A 12276-nucleotide genomic window follows, 5' to 3' on the forward strand; every position below is an offset into this window, starting at 1 on the left:
TTACCTGGATGATGTATTCTCTGTGTCCCCAATCCTCAGAATGTGACTCCCTTGCTGCTCCTTTAGCCAATCCCTTCTCTTCCTTGCACAACCACTCTTCTATAATCAACAATGGCCTATAATCCTTGCTCCAGATGCACACAATCGATTTAGGGTTCTTCTCAGAAGGCTAAAATGAACAATGACGGCCAATGAGTCCTTTTTATACGTCCCAAACCTGAACGGTTAGGGTTTTCGCTAAACAGCGTAGACTCGCCGAGTCCATATCTGGACTCGTCGAGTCCAGTTGCGAACCCGTGACCAAGTCTGCGATCCTACTCGGCGAGTCTAGGCTCCAACTCGCCGAGTCCCCTCTTAAAACACCCCAAAATCATAATTATATCAATATCTGGAATTCCGGGCTGTTACAGACAATATCCATGAGAACCTAGATCTATGTTGTAGAAGCACCAAGATGAGAACTTTATTGTAACGTCCATAAATTTTACACCAAATTTAAACTTTTTCGATCATAAATAAAAATCAAATAGCATTGTTTACAAAAATGTTTTCAAATCAATATCCATTAGAGTGTCCCAAAATCATAACATAAGGATGAGGAGCGGTACGGTCACGCCTTCGCCTTGCCATGATCCCCTGAAGTACCTGAAACAATAAACTGAAACTGTAAGCCCGAGGGCTTAGTGAGCTACCCCCAAAATACCAATACCACACTGACAATGCCATATCAGTAACAATCAATCAATCAACATGCATATTGGCCTTTGGCATGACTGGTCCGCCTCGTGGGCCTGCATTCTCCCCGGACCGCTCATAGGGTTTATTGGCCTTCAGCACAAAGCAGGACTGCCTCAACCCAACCAACAAGCAAATAACCATATGCGTATAACTATCATATACTGGCATATAAAACATCAAACATATCTATCACACTGATCATCAATCATAGATTTCTCTCGTAACAAGAGTACCGACCTAACAGGTTACTAACATATCAGTCATTATGGATCATAAGAGAATAACATATTGTCTACCCTGATTCTGATCTAATAGATCATAACCACATGTAGCATACCATAACATTAACAACTAAAGGGTCGGCCTTGGTGCCGTAGACCCTATCGATATAGTGAGGATAACTCACCTTGCAAATGTCGACTCGGAAGATAAACTCCAACCCTCGGATCACTTGACACAGGCTCCACCACCTATGATCATAGTACAATATACTCATAAGTCCTTAACCTTATAAGGTACTCCATAACCCACCAGTCAACCCCTGGTCAAAGTCAAAGTCCTCAGTCAAGGTCAACAATCCATGTTGACCCCAACTCACCGAGTACCCTCGACTACTCGCCGAGTTCCTTGAAGTACAATCCAACTCGCCAAGTCATCAGGTGACTCGTCGAGTTCCTTCGATTCTCAATCAAACTTTAAGGCCACCCGTCGAGTTCCCTCCTTTCAACTCGACAGATATACCCGCATACATATTCTAGGGAAAACTCATCCGACTCGCCGAATTGTTCTTCAACTCGTCGAGTCTTATGGTAATCTTCATCGGACCCACCGAGTTGTTCATCCAACTCGTCGAGTTCACAGCCATCTTCTTATGACTCGCCGAGTCAACCTTGCGACTCGCCGAGTCCATTCAGTCCTCTTTCCATACAGACTTGTTTGAGCCATGCAGCGGCTCCAAATCACAGATCCAAGCTTTTAGGGCATGCTTATCACGTAAAGTTGCAAACTTTACGTGCATGCATGGCTATAAAGGCTCTAAATGCCTATTTTAAGTTCTTAATGGAACTTCATGCTCAAAGGGGACCTTAATCATGACCAAAACTGAAACTTTATGCTTCTAGAATCCAAGGAGGGTCCAGATCTGAAGTTACAACCTTAGATCTAGCCCATAGCTCCTCTTTCCAACTTATTAACACACCAAAAACCCTAAAACTCAACCAATAGAAGAGATTCACAAGGAAAAGGCGACGTGGTTACCTCCAGAAAATGATAACTGAGATAAAAGTTGATTCCCACACTCTACTTGCTCCATTCTCCTTCTCCTCCAAGCCTTCTCCCTCCAAAGATCCTCTTTTCAAGCTTCAAACACATAATGGGCACACACACGCGTATTAGGGTTTTAAGGGGCTCTCAAAGACTACAAAGAGGCCAAAGAAGGCTGAGGCTCCTTTAAATAGAGGTGCAAACCCCAGGATTTAGGGTTTCATCTGCTAGCTCCTACTCGTTGAGTTCCAATATGGACTCGTCGAGTAGGTCACTTAACACGTGATCCCACCTCGCTGCTACTTGACGAGTAGGTTAACCAACTCGTCGAGTAGAGCTTAACCCAATAACTCTTATTTAAACAATACCTGAGAATCAGGGCGTTACATTTATACCTTCAATAGGCTGGAAATGATGTAAAACCTCTGGATCTATAAGCTCTCTTCAATCCCTTGCTTCTTCTCTAGACACCTTCTTCTTCAAAACACCCAAAATACTCCTCTAATGGCCCTCCAAGCTCCAAAATCACTCAAATGAGGGCTAAGGGGCAATTTCTAGGGTTTAGAGGGGTGGAGGTTGAAGATATTAGGGTTAGGTTATGAGATAAGGAGTTTAAATAGGGTCCAAGACCCTAAAATAGGGTTCAGATCTGACTGGAATACGCCCAACGTACATATGGTATGCCCGACATACTCCGGGGAACATTCGCGATCCTCCTGGTCAGTACGCCCAACATACTACCTTCTTTTCTAGTACGCCCCACGTACACTTTGTGTATGCCCCATGTACTCGGCTAAGCCTAAAAACCACGAAACTTCCGAAGTCCATAACTTCTTCGTTATAAGCCCGATTATGACGATCCTTATATCCATGGAAAGGTGACGAGAAACCCTACACTTCTAACAGCTCAAAAATTTCTTAAGACCTTCCGAACAAAATTCCATTTTCCACAAAAGCCTGAACTACCACTTTACCGAAATACCCCCCGGCTCCAAAACATGAACCAAACACCCGGATCACTTCTAATACATCACCCGCACCCAAAAGGGCCAAGATCTTACCTTCCTAAGAGCCATAATCCTTATAATGACCGACCTTCGAGCCACCGCCTCTGGCAAAGAGTCAATTCAGAACAGAGCGTTACAATTTGCATCCCACAAATCCAACCTTGGCGAATAAATATAACTAAACATACCTCAAAATTAATATTAATTACACCAAAATATGTTGATAATACTAAAATCACCATCACAATATGAAGTTGACTTAATATTATTCACATTGTGAATCTCAACTGTATATAATTTTGTTTTTAGCATTTACAACATGAATCTCAGTTAAAATTTTGAAAAACAAAAATTGTTTTTTTATTTCAATATGAATCTATATTTAAGGAGTACCAATAATTTTTTAATTTTGATATATTTATTAATTTATATCGATAAAAATAAATCATAACTTTTCAAAAAAAAAAAGACGAAATGGATTTTTTTTTTTGAAAAAAAAAACCATTTTTATATATAATAAGATCTCTATTTAAAGATAGACAAAAAAATCATGAACAATAGTATATTTAGTTTTTTTTTTCATTAGAAAAACATGGCCTAATGTTATTTTTTGTATTATCTACGACATTTTTCTTAGCTATCGATTGTTTTATATTATGACGCTTTTGATTGATTGCTTAGTTCATTGGTATATTGGGTAACTTTTTTCTAACTAATGTTATTTTTTGTATTATCTAATGATTTATTATTTTTGTTTCGTCAAAAAACATGCAAATTGTTCATTTCTTACGTTTCTCATGATAGTTTTGTATCTCACTTGATCGTGTGTGTGTGCGTGTGTGTGTGTATATATATATATATATATATATATATATATATATATATATATATATAGTTAGGTTATTTTGTTTTAGGTAACTATTATGTGGATGTAAGGAGAATTCTGGACCAATAGATGAAAATAACGAATGACTATTATTTTGACGGTCTATGATATTACAATGGAATATCATGTACCATAATATCACTAAAATTTAATTAAAAGAGTATTTTAGATAATTAACTATATTTAAAAAAACAAAATTTTTGAATTTGAAGGGATAATTCTGATTTTTTTAAAAAAAATTAATTTTATTTCAATTCTAATTTAATTTGTAATCATAACCGGTTATAACTTATTTTATTATGTCAGAATGCGATTCTGTTAGAATGAAATTATGTTAGAATAACAGTTTATGACATCCTTTAAGAATACATAAATAAGAAGAAAACATGAATAAGTACATTATGAAACAATATACAAAATCGATTCTTAAACTAATAATATATCAAATAATTACATCCTATGATTGTGATACAAAAATAACATTCTTGAATAATAACAACATTCTAAAAGAATAACAAGTGTAATTTTTAAAAAACAACAACATTCTTAAACTGTGAGTGTGATCAATCTTTGATTCATTCTTCACATCCTTCCTATAAGGTCTTCAAGTCATTCCTATCACAAATGCATCAAAATCCAACAAAAAACACTAAGTTATTCTGAAAGAATAATATTGCTAAGATTCGTTTTATACATTCTGTCGGAATGCATTCTACTATAAGACACTCTTGTTCTCCATATTTTCTTTATTTCCACCTGAATGACAAACTCTTCAAAACCTAAAAAGAAAAAAAAAATACAATCAAAATCTAACAAAAACACTAATCCACTAAACGAACCGACTAAATATATATGACATTTTAATAAGCAAAAAAGATTCTACAAGAATCATTAAATCTAAAGTGCAATTACCAATTAATTCTGACAGAATATATATATATATATATATATATATATATATATATATATATATATATATATATATATATATATATATATATATATATATATATATATATATATGACATTTTAAATTTTGATAGAATACATACAACATAACAAATTAGCAAGTTGAAATTCTGACATAATAATTAATGCAATAAAATATGATCATAAAGCTTTTATTTGCAATGTTGGTTGGGTTAGACAATTCATAAAACACTTAGCATGCAAAACTAAAAGTGAGAATACATTTGATTCTTGAAGAAATACACACATTAAAATGAGGTAAAATCAGCGATGTCATAATTTTTTTTTCTTGTTTGTTCCTACCTAAACGAAGTAAAACAAACCACAGTTCTTTTGTGTGTATCAAGCCCAAAACAAAAGGCATTTAATCACAAGTTAACTTGCAACCTCATGAATATTGACCGCTTACTAAGTTTGAAAAGTGAAAACCAATTTCAAGGTGAAAAGCAAGTAATGCATAAATTGAAAACTAACAGCACGGGGTGGATTGATATTGAAAGTAAATAAAATATCTCACTTTCACTCTTTTAACAACATCTCACTAATTAATTTACCAAAAATCAATATAATAGCTATATGTCTAAAACAAACCCCCAAACACTCCAAATCAATAAAAACGAACTAATAAACTCAGATGTTTTAAGATTTTTTTTTTGACGTCATGCATTCTGCAATAGTTCGATATTTTACGGTTTAGTGAATTTGAAGGTATTTTCTAAATGATAACAGAAATGAGTGAAGTAATAAACACACCTATTTTTTTCTCTGTCACAATCTTCTTCATTTTCGACACCAAATCAACCTTATGAAACAAGAGGCAAGTAGGCGGAAGCCAGGAAACCAACAATGACTGACCGGTGGCCGGAAAAATGGTAAGAAACCGAGGGAAGCGGGAATCTTTGTAGATTTGTGTAAGAACATTGATTCTTCAACCAATACCTGCTTTTCAATCAAAATCAAAATCACCACCAACGCAGTGGAAATCGATTTCATAGAGGGTGGCTTGGTGGAATGTACAAACGAAACCCTACAGATGGTGATGGTCAATGATTTTTAAGGCCAATCGTTTGAAGATAAAGATGGGAGAAGACTAGGTTTTAGGAAGTTAATAAATTACCATAATTAAATATGTAAAGATTATTATAATACTCTTAAATGATTTATTTAATGATTTATTATTTCCTCAATTCTTATTGGTGCATACATACATAGAATAGTTGCTAGAAACATTTGAACCTAGGTCTCTCTCTCTTTCTCTCTTATATATATATATATATATATATATATATATATATATATATATATATATATATATATATATATATATATATATATATATATAGAGAGAGAGAGAGAGAGAGAGAGAGAACCAATAGAAAACACATAAACCTAAAAAAAAAATCCCTGGAAACCCTATAAATACATAAAAAAAAAGGGGGAAATCTCCATAGAAGTTCTAATGTTTAACGATAACTTACGAAAAAGTCCCAATCTAAAAATCTGTTTACGAAAAAGCATTAATTAACGGTAAAAATGACGATTTAACCCATTATTTTATCATAATTTACAAAATAAATCCCAAAATAAAACTAAGTGATGATTTGGCCATTTTATCCTTGTAACATACATTTTACTGGTTTTATTGCTAGCCTAAACGCCTAATCATTAAATGAGCTAACGAGATGGATATGTTGAGTTATATAATATTATGTTTATCATAAAACTTGATATCCCGATGTATTGTATATTTTTTAGAATATAAAATGCATCCAATGAAGATTGCAATAATTATATAAACTAGCAACAACTTCTTTATTTTTTTAGTTTATAAGAAATTTCAAATTGTCTATCTAATCTTATGTAACCTAGTATATCCATCTCTTCAGCTCATTTCTCACACATTTTTTCCAGAAAAATACATCTTACACCATCCCCATTGGCAACCAAATGTTTGGTTGCCATATTTCAATTAAAAAAAATTAAAAAATCCTTTAAAACCAACGACTAGGTTGCTCCACCAAACCTTAGTTGTCAATTTCATTTCTTTTTTATTTATTTATTTGTTATAACTCTTTTGCACTTTAAGCATTATATTGTAATTAGTTTAATTTTATTTTTACTAATAAAATAAACAAAACACACTACAATACATAAAATAATTTTGTCTACAAATAAAGACTAGTATTGATATATGTTAAGAATTTTTTTTTTGAATTTTTTTGAGTTGTCTATATGGTCTTAAAAACAGTAGAAAATTTTGGGTTATAATTTTAAAAAGGTATAATATTTAGATTTTATAATATAATAAAAAATAATTATAAATAATATAAAAGTTTGGTTTGGGTTGGGTTGCTAATGGGTGTGAAAAGTTGTTTTAGTTTGATTGTGTAGGTGGAAGAGAGATAAATTATTTTTTTAATTGATAGTTGGGTTGGTTTTGGTTGTGAATGGGAGTAGTCTTAGCGGTTTCATTACTGACCTAGATACATAGTCATAAATGAGTTGATGAGATTGATATCAAATTTTACAGTAAATGTAGCGTTATCTAACCCATCGTACTAATATCTTATTAGCTCATTTAATGACTAGACATCCAAGTCAACAATGAAATCGGTAAAATGTATGTTACATCGAGAAAAATGGTCAAATTATCACTTAATTTTAGTTTGAGACTTATTCGTAAATTATGGTAAATTAACGGGACTTTAATGGAACCATGTAAGTAATGACACCGATAAACCGGGATCAAGGGGTCAAATCTTCATTTTTACCGGTAAATCATCTTTTTTCGTAAACAAATTTTAGTTTTGGACTTTTTCGTAAATTATGATAAAGTATTATGACTTTTCTGGAGATTTCCCTAAAAAATACTTTGAGATACCAAATCTCTCTCTCTCTCTCTCTCTCTCTCTCTCTCTCTCTCTCTCTTTTTTTTTTTTTACTTTATAGGCCTGAAAATCGATACTTATTAAACAAATTCAATGAAAATTATTTTGAAAAAAAAACTCATTTTTTTGTTTTCAACAATATTAGTTAAAAAAATTTGCAATTTTTAGGCCTATAAAGTCAATAAAAAAATTAGATATCTCAAAATATTTTTTCTATGTATTTCTGTTGATTTTCTAGGGTTTCAAAGGTTTCCAAAGTGTATGCATTTTCTATTAATGTTATATATATATATATATATATATATATATATATATATATATATATGTGTGTGTGTGTGTGTGTGTGTGTGTGTATGTGTGGATTTTTGATGTGGTATGCTAACCAGGGTTGCCATGTCATATGAAATGCCACATCATCATCTAAAAGTATGAAACACTCTGAAGCGGGGATCAAACACAAGACCTCTCATTTGGTAGCAAGGATTGTTAACCATTGAGCAATGTGATATTTTGGTTGTTACCTTCATACTAAACTTATATATTATCTCGTATTGATCCATTAAACACATTTTTTGAAAAGACATTCATATATGTGGTTTTTGATTCATCAAGCTTCAAGAACCAAAGAACAAGAAACCCTAAATTGAAATCAGATCTGGAACACATAAACTGAAGAAACCCTTAATCGGAATCATATTTGGATAGATCTTCAAGAAACTTGTGTGTTTATACCGACTTTCCGGTCCCCGAGCAAAAGCCTTTTTCTTCACACATATCACTTATATACATAGGCTAGACAAATGTGTCGCGACAACCCTTAGGTCGTATTGCGACCTACCCGTCTTCCTAGTGTTTGCCACATGTCCACACGTGTGGAGTCTCCTGCCACCTATCCCTTATTCACATCACGACTACCTTGTTGTCGTGTCATGACTACCTTATTGCTGCGCCGCGACTCTTGCCACAGATTAGTCTCTACCACATATCACACTCTGGTGACATGTAGCCACATTGACGTGCCACAACTTTAACCTGTCGCGTTGCGACTTTGCCATATATTTCTCTTTTGTCACGCGTCATGTTCCGGTGACACGTGTCTATATCTTGGACACGTCGACGCGTCGCGACTCTCATTTCCTTTTTCTAGACTTTGCTCAACATGCTATGTCCAAAACTACGTTTTACACGCCCAATGGTGTATAATCAAATACTTAAATTTTCGGTCGTTGCATTGAGTTCATAATGTGCCAAGATTTTTGAGTTTGAATTTATATGTTTCATATTCAGTTTTTTGAGTTTTTAGTTTAGATTTCTTGGGTTCTTGGTATTGTTCTTGAGTTACACCATCGAGGTTATATATATTAATCCATCGTACTTCATGATATATATGTTTAATACAAAGGTATCAACCAAAAGATCAATCGACTCAATGATTAACAATCCCCTGATTGCAAAGGAGAGGTCTCATGTTCAACCCCTCCTTTAATGTTGTTTTATTTTTATTTTTAAGATGCTAGATGACATGACAACTTTAGTTAACACAACAAGTCTGGTCACGATCTCACGTCAACTAATTCAATCTATATATGCATGTCACATCATCAAAGAATGGCATGTCAACATGTCACTGAATAATCTGATGTTGACAAGGAAAATGAAAAATAAACAAATTAAAAAGCATGATATTTGAATTAAAAAATTAAATACCAGAATCGAAAAACGTAAAAGCTTGTTATCTTTTATTACGTTTACCCATCATAAAAATGTAATGATCTTTAAAATATCACAACTACAAATTTTCTTAATTCGAACAACAAAATATTCTATAATAATATTATCAAATTTTAAAATATAAATAATATACAATTTTGCAAAAACACACATTCTTGATACGTGGAACATATGATATAATTTAATTAATAGAATGATTAAGGAATTAAAACTTTGTGGCCAATCTTTAATCAAGTTTCAATGCAATGATATCATGATGCTCTTAATAAATACTAGTTGTGAGACCCGTATATTATACGGGTTGATTAAACCAAAATGTTAAGTACGAACAATTAAATAGAAATTTTATTTGAATTTGAAATTGAAATAAATGAAAATTATGAGAAAAAAAACATGCAAAAAATAAATAAATTAAAATTATGTGTTTAGTTATAACAAAATGTTAAACATAAAGGTTTAAACTATAAATTTATTTGAAATTGAATTTAAAATTTGAAATTAATAGTCATTATGGTAGGTTTAATTTATGGAAACTAAATTAATGATATATTGAAAATAAAAATTAAAGTAATGACAAGTGGAAAATAAATATATCTCAAATTATAACAAAATAACATGTGGCTAATTTTATGAAAGAAGGACACGTGGCAAAATGATTTTCATTTATTAGGGTAGATATAGATATATTTCATTATTCACATATCCATGCCTAAACAGATTCAATAAAGTTTTGATATATTAAGTGTTTATCATTTGTAAATAAGTCAAATTCGAGCTTTTTATGCCTTTCCAACAATACAATTGTTTATTGAGATGACCTGTATACTAACCTTTAATTTAAGAATCTATATTTTTTTAATAGTCCACTTTTAGAGTAAATTACAGTTTTGGTCTTTGTGGTTTACACATATCTTCAACTTTAGTCCAAGTTTTGAAATTTTGATATGACTCATAGATATGGTTTTTAATAGTTACGCATGTTGTCCCTGAGACTAGCTCCCTCAATTCCTATCCGTTAGAAATGTCAAAAAGTTCCGTGGGGGCCCATCCCGTTTGGAAGATTTTTTTTTAAAAAACGGGGGTAGGGACAAGGTTAACATCCGTTTTAATTTCAAGGGCGGGGGCGGGGTAGGCAATCCCGTCCTGAAATCCCCATGGGGACCCCGTTAATAAATTACATATATATTTACATATATTAATTATATAAATATAATAAACAATAACATGATTTTGAGCTTCCAAAATTCATCAAAAAACATGTTTTTAAGTTGTTACTATAATTTTTTAAAATGTCATAACTTTTTTATTTTTAACATATAAAATTCTACTATAAATAATTATTTGTTACCTAAAAAATAACTTCTTTTAGCCTAAATAACAACTTCTTTTAGCCCAAAAAAAAAGTAGCCCAAAATCAATCGGAGGTGGAGTCGGGGGTAGGAAGGCTGAACATTCCGGGGGCGGGGGCGGGAGATGCACTTCCCGTCCCGTTTGCCCCCGTTGACATCCCTACTATCCGCTAGATGCTTGTAAAGTTATTGTTATAACCTATTATTTTATCTACATTTTGATATTATTAATAACTCCACGTACTATTTGTGTATAATGCTAAAATCAAGCCTTAAAGGCTTTCAACCGACTTCTTTGTCACTCCCTTTAAGCAGGGTCGGTCTGTTAATTTTGAGGACCCTATTCGAATAGTAAGAAAATGGGCCCCTAAATAAAAAGAAACTAATTATTAATTAAAAAACATATGAGAAGTTAGTAAGAGCAAAGATCTGAACCTTGGTTGATTAGTAAAGGAAGAACAATATCAGCATGTATATGTTATCTAGATAAGTAGAAAACTGAATAACTAATTATAAAAGAAAGCGAGGGAGACGAGAATCACCCTGGTCGTCTTAAAAGAGAGGGCAAACACACTTCCCTTCATCCGACTGAGCTATCAGAAATTTGATAAAATTATTACATAATCTGATAAATATTATATAAGAATCTATATAAATTGGCTAAAAATCGGGCCCTATTTTTTTCAGGCCCTGTGTGGTCGTACACCCTGCACCCCTTTAGGATCGGGCCTACCTCTAGGCATTTCTATTTCCCACCTCCTTTTCCCTCCTCTACCTCCCTAGTAGCCGATAAGCACCACTTCCATATCTCTACTCTCTGACACTACCTACGTCTTCATTACCAGACACATCCCCATCTTCATCACTTCGGTAACTTTCAAGCAACACCCACCATATCCATCTTCGTTATCGGCTACTTAACCATCGCCGTTGTTTTGTCCTTCATCTTTCTACTAGCTTCTGATGGACCATGCATTCATGCACCATGACGTTGCTACCATTTGTCATCTACTTCAGACCATATATGCCTCCTCCTTCTACTCCTACTAGTTCTCCTACCACCCAATAATTAGAAGGTTTTATTTTCTTTGTCTGTCATCTTCTTGGGTGTGAGACTTAAGGTAAATATTTATTAAGAACTTTGATAATGAGTACAATGAACAAGGTTTATTCATTTAACATGAGCATCTTATACACTGACAACTTCAGGGACCACACATGCAACTATTGGAAACTACATGGACAATACATGTCAAAAAATCAAAAGTTACACTAAAATTGCAGATTTTTGTACAACATAGGGACCAAAACTGTAATTTAATCTATTTTTATTAATAATATGACATACACTGATACCATCAACAATAATAGAATAAGGTACAAGATTGAGCCGGAATATAAAACAAACTGCATTGCATTGTATCCCATAAACTATAAGAAATATA

This window comes from Lactuca sativa, chromosome 2 (genome assembly GCF_002870075.4).
Source record: "Lactuca sativa cultivar Salinas chromosome 2, Lsat_Salinas_v11, whole genome shotgun sequence".
NCBI classification, from domain to species: domain Eukaryota; kingdom Viridiplantae; phylum Streptophyta; class Magnoliopsida; order Asterales; family Asteraceae; genus Lactuca; species Lactuca sativa.